A 17,520-nucleotide genomic window follows, 5' to 3' on the forward strand; every position below is an offset into this window, starting at 1 on the left:
AGCACAAGTGCAAATTTAATTAAATTTGATGTCTGGTGCAATTAAAAGACAGGCTTGACAAAATCAGCAACAGTATATCGATCAGAACGTAATTACCAAGCATATGAATACAAGTTTCTTTTTTTAACATTGATCGCATTTTTAAGAGTGAGGATTCAGAGTCAATAATAACATTGCCCTAAGATTAGCTTGTTTAGATCATAAGCCTGTGATAAGAAGGCCTGAGAAAAAACTAATTCCAAAGAATTTCTGAGGAAAATCGTATTTTGTTCATAATGTTCACTGAAACTTCAAATTCTGTCACCTTGTTTAACATATTTGGTTTACTGCTCAGTTGAATATAGAAACAGTATGAAAATTGAGGTTTTCGTCTGTGATAATTCGAAGTAGGAAGACATAAGAACAATAATTTTAATTTCAAGAGACTGAATTTGTTTAATAACGTGTTCATTTCGCTGCTAATGAAACATCTGATTTCTTTTCAGATGTATGTAGTCAGAATTCAAACAAACCTATAAAAATTATTTTTTCTAGGAAGTTAAAAGACATTAAAGTAGCCAAATGTACAAACAGAAAAGGAAGAAAAATAAACTGAAAAGCGGAATCTGTGATCATTCATCAAGAATCCAAAGTAAAATATGAGAATGAAGAGGAAATGAAGGACTAAAAATAAAAAGATGGCTAGAATGGTAAATGGCAGAAAAACAGGATTTATTAAGTACTGTGGATTTTTACAGATTTGTTCATAAAATCTTGTTATTTTGAACCTCCAAAACTTTGGATTCATATTGTAATAACTAAGTGAAATGATTCTATAAAAATGAGGGAATCTTAAACATATAACAAGAAGTGAATTTCAAAAACAATTAGGATTTATAGCATATGTTTTCAAAAGAGCTCAACACCCTTTTGAAAGCCAGATCCCAAAGAACTTTTTATGCTGGGTGGTGAGATCTTTTGAAATTCTGTCTGCAGATGTGTATGCATAGCACTTGAAAACCAGAGACTCATCTCTTTGGAGAGTTGGACCAAACGATCAAAATTCAGTATCAGGATATGCCGCACATAGCTTGAGTTTGTTTTGTTTTTCTACTGCAATTAATATGCTTTTACAGAAGACAACAGAGCCAGAAATCAGCAGTTTTCATGCTAATTTAAAATTGAGTAAAGGGGAAAGCCATCAGTTAGGGCTTTAAAGAATTGGTCATGAAAGGAGACTGTGAAAGGACATTGTGGAGTTTTTGAACATACATAGACTTTGCAAACATGTAGTTAAACTTTGAGCTTGGCTATAACTCTAGTAACCAATAGCTATTCCTAGAAGCTCTATATTAAAATGTAATTTCGCTGGCAATCCTGAGCCCTCAACAAAGAAGTTGAACTGCTTCATCAGCTCTTGCCTCTCATTGTATGTGATACAGTTACTCAAGCAGTGAGGAAAGACTTGGCTTGGATCTGCCAGTTAGAAGAGGTTACTTAGAATGGACAGTGTTGTAATTAAAAATATTTTCTACTCTGCCATATTGTTAATTTGTTCATTCCCCATGGTTTACAGTGAAGTCTAGGGATGCTTACTTTAGAGGCTAGAGTGGAAAAACGTAGTCCTCTGCATTAGCTTCCATACTGAGCATGATGTGTCCTGTTCGAAGAGTTCACTGCAGGAGTGAAAGGAATCTGAAAAAGACACAAACTTTATACAAAAAAGTTATAAGATCTCTGAGCTTAGATTGCACATTCACTGCATTTAGGGCATTTCTAATACACTAATGAATTAAGTTCAGATAAATACTGGAGAAGTTTTTTTCCCCGTCTTTTTAGTATTTCTTTGATTACTGATTTTTTTAGGGAATTTTTTGCCAATGCCATGAAGGATCTTTTCAGATACCTGAGGATATGTTGAGTGACTGTAAACCTATGTTTAGAGAGCTAAATCAAGCCCCTAGATTTCTTCTTAAGCATCACCCTCTGTACTCTTATGACTGAGGTTATCTTCAAAATTAAATGTAATAGAAGTCCGGTTCCATTTATTTAAATGTATAAATATTCAAAATGCTTGATTTCTATTGTTTGGACGCAAGTCTACTTAACTGTGACATTTTGGAAAAAAAATCATTGGAGTTTGCCCTTTCACATGTAATTCAGTGTTAAGTATACATTTAAGTGGAAGTCCAGGAACCACAAATGTATTTAATAAACTTGTTACCTTTGGAATCCTGCAAGAAAGTTCAATTAATGTTAATGAAAATATGCTTCTAATAACTTTGTTACAGCATTTCTAGTCACTGGAAAATTGTAAGAACATTCCACTCCATTTCAAATTCCAAAACGAAGCATAATTCTGTATGAGGAGTAGAATTCACTGGGTCCTAACTGTTCTTGAAAACATTAAATATCTGCTCCTCTATTTTAAAACAGCAGTATGACTACTGTAAGTGTATTTTACTGAAATCAAAGGTACAAACCCCAGATCTCAATAAATATAATTTGAATTGTGACCTTTAATGGCAGCTGGCAGAGTTCAGAGTTCAGACTTTTTATCTGGCATTGGCAATTGAAAGGTATTTTTCAAATTCTTGTTCTCAGTTGCACAAAAACCCTTCCTACCCAATGACCAGTTTTATTTGCTTCATAAATTAGATATGATAAGTTTGCTATTTTAGCATATTCCCGCCTATATTCCATTTGTCATAATAATTAAGGATAGGAACAGTCTGTAATATTGCGAAGGAAGGAGTTTTGTATTTTTCCCTTATTATTTAAAATTGCTTACAGTTCTGGGAAAGTCAATGCAAGGATGGAAAAATGAGCTGACTGAGAGAATTCCTCACTCCCTCCTCTCTCTTTTTCTCTTCTTCCGATACCCTGACAAGACTTTGGGATATAAGTTTTATTATGAACCTCAAATATTCCTTGTTTCTTTTCTTCCTTTGACAAAAATACAAAGTTCGGCTTTGTGTTCCGTTTCTTCGCAGTGTATACTTCCTGACTCACTCATCCTTTTGTTCTTCACTGATACCACAAGTCAGGACTTGTTCTGCTCTTGTTCCTCCAGAGTACATCCTTAAATAAGCCACTTAAAATGGTTAAAGTGGTAATGGACTGAACTCCTTCCAACATCAAATGTCAGCTCAGCTTTCCTTATCTGTCTACTAACGCTTCTAGCCAAGAAGGGCTATAGGCTTGGGTTGACTGGATGCCTTTTTGAGGGCTGACTTCAGTGAGTGGTGAAATATACCCCTTCAAAATGTCTTAAATGGAGCACTTAAAATAGAAGTTCAAGGATCTCGAGGCACTGATGGAAAATCATGGCCTTCCCTTTTCATCAGCAAAATGAGATTGTAATTGTAGAGCTGGTTTCTCATTCACCTTGTTCAGCCACTTTTCCTTAAACTGAATGGATTGTCATTGATATTTATTGGTAGATATGGCTGTATATTGATGACTGTGAAAGCAGTTGGTTCAAGACAACAGAAAATCTGATTCTTAATACTTTCTTTTTGTTGAGCCATCTCTCCACTTTAAGGACATACTACTGGTTCATCGTAAGTGGTAAGTGTCCCGGATCATGTCTACAAGGATCACATTTACCAATCTGTGTACTGCAAGGTTACCTGCAGATGCAGTGCAGTGATCTCATGGGAGTGCTTCACTGAAAAAAAAAATCCCACCCTGTACTTCCAAAATGAAAACGGAAAGAATTTCTTCTGGAAAGTGGCAGCTGCATTCTGACATTCATGTAATGGGAGCAACTGAAAGCTTTATGGTGTGTAACTGTGACACTGCATTCCAACATAAGCTTCTCCCTGCCCTTCTTCCAACCAATAAACTATTCTTCCTCTCTTTTCACTCTCACCCCTCCTAATCTTCTTCTGTTTATATGCTTTAATCATAATAGCAACAAATCCATCCCTGCCGGTATTATCACACCGTTGCAAATTTTGGCCGTCTCCTTTGGCACTTCCCTTGTAGATGGAATGATATTGCCCACTTTGATGGGGCTTAATTCTCTACGTAAAATACTGCTCTGTCAATGAATATTTTCTCTATTAAACTATTTTCAGTCCAACAATAAGATACAGATTTTTGGGAGAACAGTTTTCTCATTATTACCTTAAACCATAAAAAGGCTTTTTCTTTTTTTTTTCCAAACATTTTGGGCAGGTCTTCAGCTACCCAAATATTTGTAGTACAGAGTAATTTGCATTTCAGCCCTGTGAGACTTGTAAATGTAATGAACAGTCTGTGTTTAATATTTTTAATATTTTTAATAAATCGCAAATAGTTCAGTATGTAGAGCTGACCTGTTGAGAAATAGTTTGCAGTGTCTGTAGAGAACACTTCTGAGTTCTAGTCTTTTGTATGTTTAGCAGAATTCTGGGCTTTGTCTGGAAAAATTCTAGGAGTACTTCTTACTGGAAAATATTTCAAGTAATGTGAAACAACAGATAATTTTTTCCTGAGCCATGACCCACTTGTAAGGTGAGGTATGGATGGTCCCTCCCCTGTTGCCATTAAACAGGTTTCAACGTGGGAAGTCAGGTATCATAGAAGATACTGACAACCTTTTGAAAAGTGGGATTGAAAGCGTATTGATTTCAAGGGGAATTGTCGAAGGTCTCAATTTGCTTCTCCATCCAAGAGGTTATTCTGTAACTACCATGATAAGTGTTTTATGGCAGCCGTGGTCTTCATCTGTCTATCCAAGAATAGATAAGAGAATCTTGGTGTCTAAAGCTGGGAATATTGTGTCTTTGGTGAGATCTACGTTGACTGTAGACTGTCATATTTAATAACTGAAAAATAAATCCTTTAATCAGAATTTATTCATGGGGGAGAATTAAGGCCCATTACATTGATGGAAATTTTGCCACTCGTTTCAACAAGAGCAAGATCACACACCCAGCCGTACAGTAGGTGGAATCACAGAGGACCAGAAGCATTCAATAAGATATCGGGCATGCTGCAGTCTCAATAGGGTTCTACCTTTTCATTTACTCTTCTTGTGAACACTGTTGGCAAAAGTAATTTGTTACTCTTAGCAGCTAAAGTTAGATACTACCAAGATTTCCATGCCTCTGACTTTCTTGCTACTGAAAGATATATCCTGAGTTATTTTCATCCCATTATAGTTCTTCTGTAGTTAAACTCTGCAGAGCAAGTTTTAGTATACTCCTAATAATATTATGTAAAGTTAATACTGTAGAAGCCTGATTGTGATTCACATTTTAAAAGGGCTCTTCATATGGCTGGTCCAATGAGTTTAGATGCAGGATTCCAACATATAAGGCTCAGAATCAAATTTATGCTAAGTCAGTGGAAAGTGGCCTTAAAGTAGACATAAATTTAGTCACACCTCACCTTGGTGCAAATGACACTCAGGCATACATACCTAAGGGTGTTATCATTGTACCCAGTTCTGTATTCATCATTATGCTAAAGACTACAGTTTGAAATACAAATACATTAAAAAAAATGCTGGTCCTTGAATTTTGTTTCCATCTAAGTGGAACAGCCAGGAAGCACTGGAGGCTTGGGGCATTAAAGATGTACTTCAAATAAAATTGGATAATATATGTTAAATAAAGAGGGTGCCAGGACATGGAAAAACCTTGTGATCACTGTAGAGCATTTTAAACAAATGAGAATATTGCCTGCTATTTATATCATCAGGTAGAATCTCAAAGAAAATAGTAAAAAAATAAATCCAAGTTTTCATTCATTTGAAAAATGTGTATTTTATATATATTTGAACTTAGTGGGTCAAATTCAGATGTTGAAGGAGGTGTAATTTATATGATAATATTGGATATATTGAATGTAAGAAACTGTAAGTATGAGTGATAGATGGACAGATTGGGAGAAAGTGTAATTTTTAAAATGGTGTGGAGCAGGTACATTAACTTTTATTTTCAAGGCATCTTAATTGCTTTTTCTGCTAAATTCTTCTCTTCTTTCTACCACATAGAGTAGAAGCAAAGCTGTGCTAGATACACAGCTGAGTTAAGGAGACTCTTTGCTGCTGACAAAAATTGGTCATAGTTCTGTTGGTTTACACAAGGGAATCCTGACATTTTCCATCAGCTGGGAAGTTGAATTTTTCTGTTTCCACGTCACTGAATAGCATCAGCTAAAAGTTAGCATCTACTTATATCTTAAACTACTCCTGTCTTCTTTTTCCAGGGTAGTCTGTAAAAGTACAGCACAGGTTAGCTGCTTACGAGGTGCTTCGGTATATTAATTTGTCGTCTGCATTTAATTAGTAAGGAATAGTATGGGTATTTGTAGCTAGTGTATGTGCTACAGCTAAAAGAATGCCTTCGACTAACTTGTCCCAGAAATGGTGACGTACCTCAGGCAAAGAATATACCGGAGCAGAGTATGAAAGCAGTACATGCTCCTTAAGGTTTTTTTAATAATATTTCTCTGATTAAGTCATGAAAAGTAAGAAAATGATTTGGGATTGTGAATGAGCCCGTAGAGTGGGGAAAGATAAAAAATCAGTTTGTTGTGATCTATTGTATTACACTTGACTACTTCAAAAGTACAAGAAAACTGATGGTTTGGGAAATTATGAACCAGCATACACAACAAGGAAGTTTCCCCATAAATTTCATTAACTGTTGCTTGGCTCACAGATATTTATGTGCCATTTACAAAGAGTGACTTTGTCTAATATCACTGAGGACAGCATTGTCCATACAACTGTTTAATCTTCTCTTTAAAAAAAAATAAGTCTTAATATTATAGATCTTATAATATTATATAGATCTATTATATTATTCTATATATTATATATTAATATATTATTCTATATATTATATTATATATTATATATTAATATATTATCTTATTAATATATTAATTAATAGACAATATATTAATATATAATCTATTAATATATTATATTGATATATTATCTATATAATATATTAATATATTATTCTATATATTATATAGAATAATATAATAATAGATCTTATATTTTGCAACAGTTAATACTACAGTAGAATACTGTGAAGTTGTGAAGATTATGCACAACTTCACAAGATGAATATCAGTGTGTCCTGTATGTTTCATTGCCCTGTATCTTGAAGGAAGTTAATGCTATTGAAATGTTTGGAAACAATGCATTTCCGAGGTTTTCAGGAAGATTCCTATGTATGTTGTTTCTTAGAGAAACCTGTAGAATGTATAAGGAAGTATATATGTATGTATACTGTTTCCTGAAGAACCGATATAGCTGATACTTTATGTGTATGTCCAAATAGAAATACGTAAAAACATTGGACATGTGGTTGTTTGAATCTGTTACCCTGAATCCAGTCTGTTGTAATCTCCAAAGTTCTCTCTTTTGTAATTCAAAGCGATGGAGACATACCTAAGTTGACCAACTCCCTTAAGGTCAGTAATAGTCATGAAGTTTTATAGAGGTCAGAAGAGGTCCGCATGGGTTCTGCCTGTGGTCACAAGAGAAGCACGAGTGGTCTCTCTCTCACACACTTTGGTAATTCTCATTTTGCCTGATTTGTTCAAAACCAGAATAGGGATTGAATTGAATTGAATATCCCAATCTATTAGACCATGCTGTAAGTAATTTTAACTATAAAAACATGAAGTTAAGTATGAACAAAGGAGAACACATCAGATGCCAAGAGACAGAGACATCCCTGACATCAGACAAAGATGAACGGAAAACAGCACTTGAACAGGAAACAGCCCTTGTCACAAAGCCAACCTGAGCTTAGGATGTGATGCAACACAATATTAAGGCAATATTGTTTTCTTAAAAATATGTTATGAATTTCTAGTTGCTTTGCTTTGCAGATCTCTAGAGGAGACATTGATTGGAGCTTGGCTACCACTTCTCCCCTGCCTCAGCTCTTGCTGACTGTGCTCTAGTTTGACCTTTGAGTGACAGTCTGGCCAAGGAACATGAGTGAGAAGGTTGAGAAGACAACCATGTCAGCAGAGCACTTTAAGGAGGCAGCCTCATCTGCTGTACACATATTGTAAGAATTAAAAGTCTGGGTGTGCAGGAGAGGGACTTAAAAATGTTATCTTCATATTCTCTGTACTTACTGTTTCTTATACATCTCATGAGTCATATTTGCACAGATGAGGTTTAAGAAAACCCTGCTTTTCTCACTGCATGCGTGGAGTAACAAAGTATACAGTAAAGGGCTAAGGGTCTCCATCAGTGCTTTTGTGAAGGTGAATGACATATGTCATCATGGAGAGAACTCACACACATTTTCGTTCAGCATAATATGGTTTATAGGACAGAAAAGCGTAAGTACTATTGTACAAGGTAATTTCTAGCCAGCTGTGTTCAAGATGAATTCAAACTGAAATAAGTAGAGGGAAAACCTAGGAAGATAATAAGGAACCTAAATTATGGGAGGAGCTCAGGGTATCTTGGCTGATTTAACCTCATTAAACAGAGAATGTGTGTATGAGTGCCTTCTATAAACATTACAAGGAGTAAATGCAGAGAAAAAATAAAATTGTTATGCAAATCCATTATGTTATATTAGAATGCAATATTTATATAGGATCAGATGGATATAAGTAAATTCAGAAATTAGAAACTACTTTCTGGACATGAAAATATGAAATCTGAAGTAATCATCCAAATAAGTAACAGCAAGAAAACGATATTGGTTTTATTGAATGTGAGTAGTTAATGGAAAAGACTGTAAAAAAAGGTAAGAGAGTACGTTTGTTGTGGTTGCTGTAGTTTTTGCACCACGTATAATTATATAAGTTCATATATTTAAGTTATATATTGTAAATGTCATTCATATATATATGTATGACATTTAATTATTAGCATAAAGTATGTCTTATATTTCAGTATTTAAACTCCTGTTTGTGGACTTTCCAGTAGTTGTCCAAGAAATACTTTTTGCCCTGACTTGAGGTATAGCTTCTGTGGCCTCAGTTGCTTTCCTTGGAAGCAGTAAAGATTGACCACAGGTAGACAGTATATACAGTGTTCCCCATAATACTGAAAACCTTGTAGGTGGCAACTGGTGTGTCTTGTTTACATGCTTACAAGAAAATTAATCAAAGATTTGAAATCACAAAGGAATTCTCCATCGGCACTGATCTCTGTGTTTTGTTTTGGTAGCATTTTCTGTTGGCTGAAAGAAAAATCCTTTCCTGGGATTTTTTTAATATTTTAATTTAATGAGTTCTATATCAGAAAAGAGGGGCCATGCCAGCGGTAGTGCTGTGAGTCTGCCATCTTCTCATCCTGTGCTGGATCATCAGTTTTGGGGGTTTGGATCTTTTTCCAAAGCATCATAAAATATGTCATTGGGTGCTGAAGGATTTCTTGTGGCTTGATGGGAAGGAAATGCAGAATGGTTGTGGACTAGGTTTAATGATCAGTCTTGTGCTGGAGTGTTAAAAAGTTCATTTTATCAACAGAATTCTTTGAATTAGAGAGAAATGTTTTTTCTGTAGTGTTCTGAACTTCATGTTTCATCCTGATTTTTTGGAGGAGGGGTAAAAACTTTTCAAATAACGTTTGATTGGTTTTCTCCTCCTGAAAGGGTATGTTTCGTTCCTGGGCACAACCACTCTGGAAAGATTCTGCCAGCTTGCTGTATAACTGAAACATGCTTTAATTTATTTTTTTTTTAAATTGTGGTAACTGTTTACAGAAAAGGAGGGATAGAAAGAAAAAAACCACATTTTTAGTCAACACATTTACTTTTCATTCTTCCTGGATTATTAGTTTAGTCAGCGTATGTAATATGCTGTAGTCCCAGGACAGTGTAGTTGCATGAGAGAAGTGAATGTATAAATAACATTATCAGATCTTATGTTAACTTTTTTACAGCTTCCTGACACAATGTTCTGGTTTTGGAAATCTAGAGTGTCTGTCACATCCATGTAAGCTGGCATTTCTCGCACACCGTTTCTATTGGTAACAGTTCTACAGTTGGGACATGATAGCTTGGTGCAGCGTAAAAGTTGATGTCAACACAGACTCCTGATACCTGCTTTAACATTTGAATTTTTTCATTTCTTTCCATCACATCTACTTATGTCACTTGTGCCACCGAAAATATATTATTTCACATCCTTTGCGTTTATGGCCCTTAAAAATAAGTGGAGTTACGGTTCTCCACCCCATTGCCTCTTTGCTCCCACTTTGCCAAGCTATTCATATTTTTATATATATATATATATATAACTTCCTTTAGAAATTTTATCATCCAAGCTCTCCATTAATTTTATGCTGTATTTGTGGCTGGCTTTTGGTTGAAATCTTCCCTTTTAAGGTGTACAGCACAGAATGCAATCTGCGTTGTCTCGCAGGGAGTCAGAGCTTCCTCTGGCATTTGTGATGTGTTTCCTCATTATATGTAACATTAACTTGCAGGGCTTCTCTCTCGCTTGCTTTCTGCACCATATCATATTGCAAACTTGCATATCATTTGCTGTTCACCATCTCCCATGTGTCCTTTCAGCTTTATTACTTGCCAGGTTTTTTCCCACTCATTCATGCTTTAGATTATTTTTTCTGGGCATATTTAAAGATAGTAGTAGCTTTAGTAAAAGAGTAAAGATAGTAGTAGTTGGTTCTGTGAGCTGAATAATTAAAGTACCAAATTTAACTTAACAGAACCTCATTATTATACTGCTTCTTTCCATTTCTGGGTTGGTTTTTTGTTTGGTGTTTTTTTTTTTCTGTACTTCTTCTTGGAAAAATTGCCTTAAGCATTGTTGAAGCAGATATCCAGATTGGATCTCAGAAAGCTGGTTTGGTGTGTACTGAAGCACTACATTCACTGGAAACTGCAATCTAGCTACAAAGGAGAGGTAGTGACAGTCACTGTGAAATACCTCTAGTTTCTCTTCTTCTACTGCCTATCTGTAATTTGAAGACTAGATCCGCAAACATTGACCAAATACATAGTATGTTTCTTATTTCTAAGCAGACCAATGTCAAGGTCATTTGGTGCAAATGCAGACTTTGCTTGACTAAAAAGTAATAGAAAAGCAGTAGATAACTTTTGCTCTATATCAGTGAAAGTTATGTTATAGCTAATTGAAGAACTCACTTCTTAGCTGGATCCCCAGTATGCCTATGAAAACTCTGCCAGAAGGTCCTGTGATCAAGAGTCTTCATCCAATCTGTTCTCAAGCTATGAAAACTCAAATACCCCTTAGTAAAGCTGAGCTGACAGACATTGCCATGATGCTGTTAGTGGCACTCAAAAAGTTTGCTTTTCCTAGGGAGCAAGAATTCCTTCAGCCCATCAGAGAAAATGTAAGTGTATTATTTAGTTTTAACAGCACGTTCACAGAGTTGCACACACTAACTGTGCTTTTGTTTGGAAAACAAATTAAGCTCTGCAGGGAGCAGATTATGGTCCTCATATACAAAGAATTTTCTTAGAAAATTAAAAAAAAAATCCTCCTTTCTGTCACTTAATCTCACAGATTATATGTAACACAATGAGAAGTCTGGAATGAAAGGAATAGAAAAAATTAAATTAATCTGATGCCAAAGTGAAAATTTGGGCACTAATAAATAGGAAATGCAGAAAATTTAAGTTGATAGCATGAAATCAAGTGCATGTGCCCCTGCCTCACAGCAGTATGTTGGGAGGGGGCTTTAGAAGATGGTAACAGAAGACTCTCATGAACTAAGCAGACACTGACAAACTAAGCCACCATGGCATTCATGGTAAAAAAATACAAACTTTTCTACAAAATGTTGCTTATTTACATTTTTTTTACTACTTTGTTTTACAGAAACAATTCGGTTACCCAGAAGAGTAAGCTTTGGTTAGAGCAAAGGATTGCAAATTACCACACACTTGTTTTAAATCTTCCTACTTTCACGATGTATATTTTTTTGTGGAGTCATCTGACTCCCTGGTTTTCAGGTTATTTGTCCATAAAAAGCATGCTAAGACCTCTGTGGGACTTAATTCTTACACAGGACTGAAATTTTCAGTGATAAGATTCTCTATTAACTGTGAGATACTTGTTCTCTAGCCTATTTAATATGCCCAAACATTCGTTTAGGATCACAGTAGATCCATAAAATAAAATAGAAGAAAGTGCACACAGTATGTTCTTACTTCACACCAGGAGTGAAATAATTTTTTGGCACTTGTGTTCATGCTTTAGTTCTTTTGCTGTCATGAAATCATGTGGGTTTGTTGATATTGAGCTGTGACAGACAGCCTGCTGGTACAAGAAACCAAATAGCATCTTGAACAGCTGAAGAAGAAATTATTCAAGATTTTAAAATATAACCCTGTATTATATATTTTATATTATATTATATTGTATTGTATTGTATTGTATAATATAATATATAATTCATGACTGAGCAAAGTGAACTGGCAAGTCCAGAAAGTCCCACTCTGGTGAGAGGAGAGCCCAAGCCAACGCTGTCTGGTTTGTCCTGTGCGTTTTCTTGGAAATCTGCTCGGCACAGCTGTGGTAATAAAGCAGGGAACACTTCCCTGACCCTCGTTGTTTTGCCTGCAGGTTTCTGCATACTGAGTAAAGGAAATTGTGATTAATGTGGCACTCCGTGTCAAGGGTAGACTGTAGATTACCATTAAGTGCATCATTATGTTATCTTTGAAAAATTTACTAGATTTCACCTGACAGATAATAGCTTTTCCTCTGCCAACACAAAAGAGGAATAATAAACTATATATGGGATGAACTAAAATGTATCAAAAGAAGTGTTACTTTTGACAGAGAAAAAGCTTTTGCTTTTTGTAGGGTTTTGAAGGAGTTTTAAATAAAACTTCCTTGCTCATTTTCTTTCCAGCCCTGTGATTGGAAGTCATGCCTCCTGTGCACGTAGGGATGCTATTGCTGCGGAGCAGGGGTGTGTGGCTGCAGGGTCTGCGGGCGAGCTGCAGAAGTGTACCTGGGTGCTTCTTCACCGAGCGTCGGTCGGTGCGATGGGTTGGGTATAAAACGTAAGAGATTGCTTCCTGCTTCTGCCCCCTGATTTGATCTCTGGAATTCCTTGTGGGCTCTGAGTTGCATCACCGGTGCAGAATCTGAGTCTTATGTTCTTTTTGTTGGTGGTTATTATGTTAACCATTTCTGCACCCCCAGTGATTAAGAACAGATTATGCAGCAGGAGCAAATACTTTCCAAAACCTTTCCTGCTCAAAAGTCGATGTGAGCCTCCAGCGACCGCTGCTTCTGCCATTGAAGTGGAGTGAACCAGCAGGTTATTTCTGAGGAATTTTCACTTTCTGATGGTGTAGGAGGGATGTTTTCTTCAGTGGGTCAGTCTTGTTGTTTTACCACTTTGGTAGAGAGATCTGACCGTGCCTGTGAGGTGTCATGGGCAGGGACGGTCTGTCCCTTGAGAGCCAAGGTATGGGACTGACAAAGCCTCGCTGTAATTAATGAATTCACCTACTTGGGGTCTCTTCTGAAACAAATCTTTAAAAAGGCCTGTACTCCTTTCTGTCAGTCAGTGTCTGCCTTTTCGCATCCTGCCTGCTTTTCTCTCCCATTTTGTTTCTCTGAGCAAAATGTCACTCTATATTAAGAGCAAGCAGCACGGTGTCACAGCTCTCTGCACGCCCTTGGCTGAAGTGTCTGGGTGTTGTGGTTTAACCCCAGTCGGCAACCAAGCACCACCCAGCCGCTGGCTCACCCTCCCTGCCCCAGCGGGACGGGGGAGAGAACCAGAAGGGCAAAAGTAAGAAAACTCATGGGTTGAGATAAGAACAGTTTAATGATTGAAATAAAATAAAATAAATAAAATAATAATAAAAAATTGTAATGAAAACAACAAAAAGAGAGAGAGGAACAAAACCCAGCGAAAACAAGTGATGCAACTGCTCACCACCCACCGACCGATGCCCAGCCCGTCCCCGAGCAGTGTTCCCTGCTCCCCGGCCAACTCCCCCCAGTTTCTATACTGAGCATGATGCCATATGGTATGGAATGGCCCTTTGGCCAGTTGGGGTCAGCTGTCCTGGCTGTGCCCCCTCCCAGCTTCTTGTGCACCTGGCAGAGCATGGGAAGCTGAGAAGTCCTTGACGAGTGTAAGCACTGCTTAGCAACAACTAAAACATCAGTGTGTTATCAATCAACATTATTCTCATTCTAAATCCAAAACACAGCACTATACCAGCTACTAGGAAGAAAGTTAACTCTATCCCAGCCAAAACCAGGACACTGTGTGATCTCAGGAGGGTACACCTGAGGTGCCTGAATCTGTAACCAAGATTTCTTGTGCGTAATCAAACCAGTCTGATTTCGAAAGTATTGAGCTCCTCTTGTTGGCATCACGGGCGTTAACAGCTCTGAAAAATCAAGTCACTTTTCTGTATACTGGTTGTAAGTGGCATCCAGCTTTTAAGCGTGGTGTTATATCCTCAGCACTGTCGTTGACCAGTCCTCTAACAAGTAGTATTACCTGCTCAAACTTCAAATCGTAGCTGATTAATGTCTTTCACCTCTTCAGTAGAAGGCATTAATGAAAAATATTAGTGTGGGGCTTTTTTGGCTTGATCTGATTTGCATACTTTTCGTGTTTTTATAAAGAAACCATTTAAACATTTTACCAAAATCCTTTGCTGGTGTGGTTGAGACTATTAAATTGTGCAATGATAAACAACAATTTGTTGTAAATTTAATTGTTTGTCTTTTTGTACTCTGTTCTCATTTTAATCAAAACAAAAAAACTTCCAACTGTTTCTGCAAATCCAAAACCATGTTGACATAACCATTATCCAGTGAAGACCTGAATGTACTCAATTGTCACCTTGTCATCTTGTTTTAGATAGATTAAAAGCTGGATAGAAAGCCCAGATGTACAGGAATGTATATGTTCTTTATGTAGGTAGTTTGGAGGAAGCTTTTGTTGTATTCTTTAACACTTACATGAAGCAGTGATCACATGAAGTGAATCATACTCATTTAAGGATCCTGCCTAAACAAAGCTCCTTGGTCAATGCCCTGCTTTCAGGGAATGGGCATTTAATATTCTTTGCCTTGAGGGCTCACTTTTCCTATGAAATAAGTAGTTTCTCTTCCTCTGTCTTGTAAACTTTACTGTGCAGGTCATACATACCTGAAGTTGATGGACTGATAGCTCTAGACACCAAAGTATATAAACAGTGACAAAAGTGAAACTCCGAAAGTCCCCACACCTTCCTACTACGGTGCATGTTGAAGGACTAAAGGGCAGAACATATTGGGCTTCTAGGACAATTTGTTCTCTGGACACGTGCTCAGGCCATGCCCTGTTCATTTTTTCAGTGATACATATACCACTTGACTCAGGACTAGGAGCTGCCTTGGCACCCACATTGAATTATGTGAAGAGCTTGCAGATAATGTTAGCTTTTTGTTGTTAACAAGACTTAGAACTTGCAAGATGCTGCATCATATTACAGTCCCTTGAACCATTCAGGTCTTGAGCCCTATGTAATTCAGAGTTAAAAATTGATGATGAAAATAGAAGCAACTGCCTGGTGACTAACCCAACGAGCATCTGTGCCTTACACATTGAACTTTAATGTATGCATCATCCTGAGTGTTGAAATCTTGCAATTTAGTAGTATGTTAAATAAATAACTGTTAAATAAATTAAATGACAGTTTTACAAATACTGTTTATTGTCACAACAATCAACAGTGACGATTCCAGTATAATGTAAGAATACATGTACTATTTTTATCGGGTTGACCAAAGCACAGCAAGGGTAGGTGATACGACCCACAGCTCTCAGAGACTCGTGGGCACAGGGTGTGTTTGCCTTCAGTAGATTCACTGGCCAACTTTCAGAAATCCCCAGATCCGCTCAAGTCTCTGTGACTAGTGTCTCTAGTTGCCCAGCTCTCTGCCTTGCCATGTGCTTAACCAATAAAAATCACTGGACTTTGCATTGGGGGTAGTTTAAACCAGGTGAATCTGGATTTGTCTCTCTAGTTATGTGTAATATGTTTTGTATTTTGACTGATTGTTATCACAAGAAACTTCTATCATTAAGGATGAGAAGGGTTTCCATAAATAAAGGGGTCATTAACCTTTACACATTACTTAATGGGTCATTAACCTTTACAGGTTACTTAATGGCATATACCGTGGCATTCATAGGTGTGACAATACCTGGTGCTTATGATAGGCGATGTCCTCCATCTTCAGAATGACTGGTCTTATAATAATTCTGAAAGTTGTAAATTGAATATAATTCTGTGCCGTCTACTTGATTTCAGCAGTGTAAATTGCATATAGATAAGATCCTGGCATTTGAAAAGTAAAAAATTATTAACGGATGTTAAGCATTTGAATCTCATTAATTTCTTTCATTTTACCTGTATGTTTCTACTTCACTTATTTCAAGACACAAATATACTTTTTTATGAACATGTGTGTCATTATAATAAAATACGTTAAATCTGTTGTATCTGCAGTTGTGTCACAAAGATGTTGAACTACATCTTTAAGCAATTCTGCAGTCAAATGCACATTTCAAAATCCTGTCTCGGGAAACTAGCAGTAAACTAATAGTTGATAAGTATTTGAAAAATATGCATTTTACATTTCTTTATTATTGTCTGCAAAAGATTAAAAAAAGAAAGAAATAAAATTATCCTCCATCTTACCACCATCCTTTTAATTGTGTGCCATTAAAAAATGCAGGAATGCACGGGACATTGTAACAGCTTTCTTGGTTTGTCTGCTTTCCTCCAAGGTTTAGCAACTTCCCCCAGTGGTTAGTACAGCACTCCAAGCAACTAATCCTGTATCTATAAACTGCAATGTCAAAGGATTAATGTGTGCCTGGGAACGCAGGTCAAATCTGCTTTAGATCACAACAGTTTGAGTTCAGCTCCTAGCTGAAATATCACGAAACTACCATATAATTTAGTACAAGTCTTGCATTCCTATACTTCAGCTGCTGGTTGCCTTTAATAAAAAGAGGCCCAGGATTGATTTCCCTGAGAATGTATTTTTTTCTTTGTCTAAACCCAAAGTAGTATCAGCTGGAAAGTAGAAGGATTTCTTAAAATAGTTCTGTATTGAATATAAATAGCACTTTCAAAGTCTGCTTTTAAAATACTGTAGAAAATACAGTTACTGTTATTTCCTGAATTTCTTCTGTTTGCTATGTTACAATGCCCAGATCTTGTAAGCATCTCTTGGTGGCATGCCCTGCCTCCCACTGGATACCTGCTGAGACCAGTGGCATTGCACACAGATGCAGTGCTGAGTCTCATCTGAGAGTAAAGACAATTATTTTTAAAAATTTTTTACAAAAATGTTAATCTAACTTGCGCAATATGTAGAATGATACATGCAGTAAGCTGACATATATAACTACATCTATTTTATTTATGCTGAGTCACCAACAAAGCACAGCAATTTATACCTTATTATCTGCAAATGCAATATCCAGAATCTCTCTTACTTTACTTTCTTGATACTTCTGTTAGGTACCGTAGTCATGTGTCTTCCAGGGTTTTTCCTGTATGAATTCTTGTAATATGTTTTTACTTCCAG

General features: G+C 36.6%; 1 protein-coding gene across 3 annotated transcripts in view; it reads left to right on the forward strand.

Moving 5' to 3' along the window:
* LDAH (lipid droplet associated hydrolase) overlaps positions 1-17,520 on the forward strand; it is a 126,194-nt gene that overhangs the window by 66,611 nt on the left and 42,063 nt on the right. The gene's annotated exons all lie outside the window — the stretch shown is intronic.

Source organism: Ciconia boyciana, chromosome 3 (genome assembly GCF_034638445.1).
Source record: "Ciconia boyciana chromosome 3, ASM3463844v1, whole genome shotgun sequence".
NCBI classification, from domain to species: Eukaryota; Metazoa; Chordata; class Aves; order Ciconiiformes; family Ciconiidae; genus Ciconia; species Ciconia boyciana.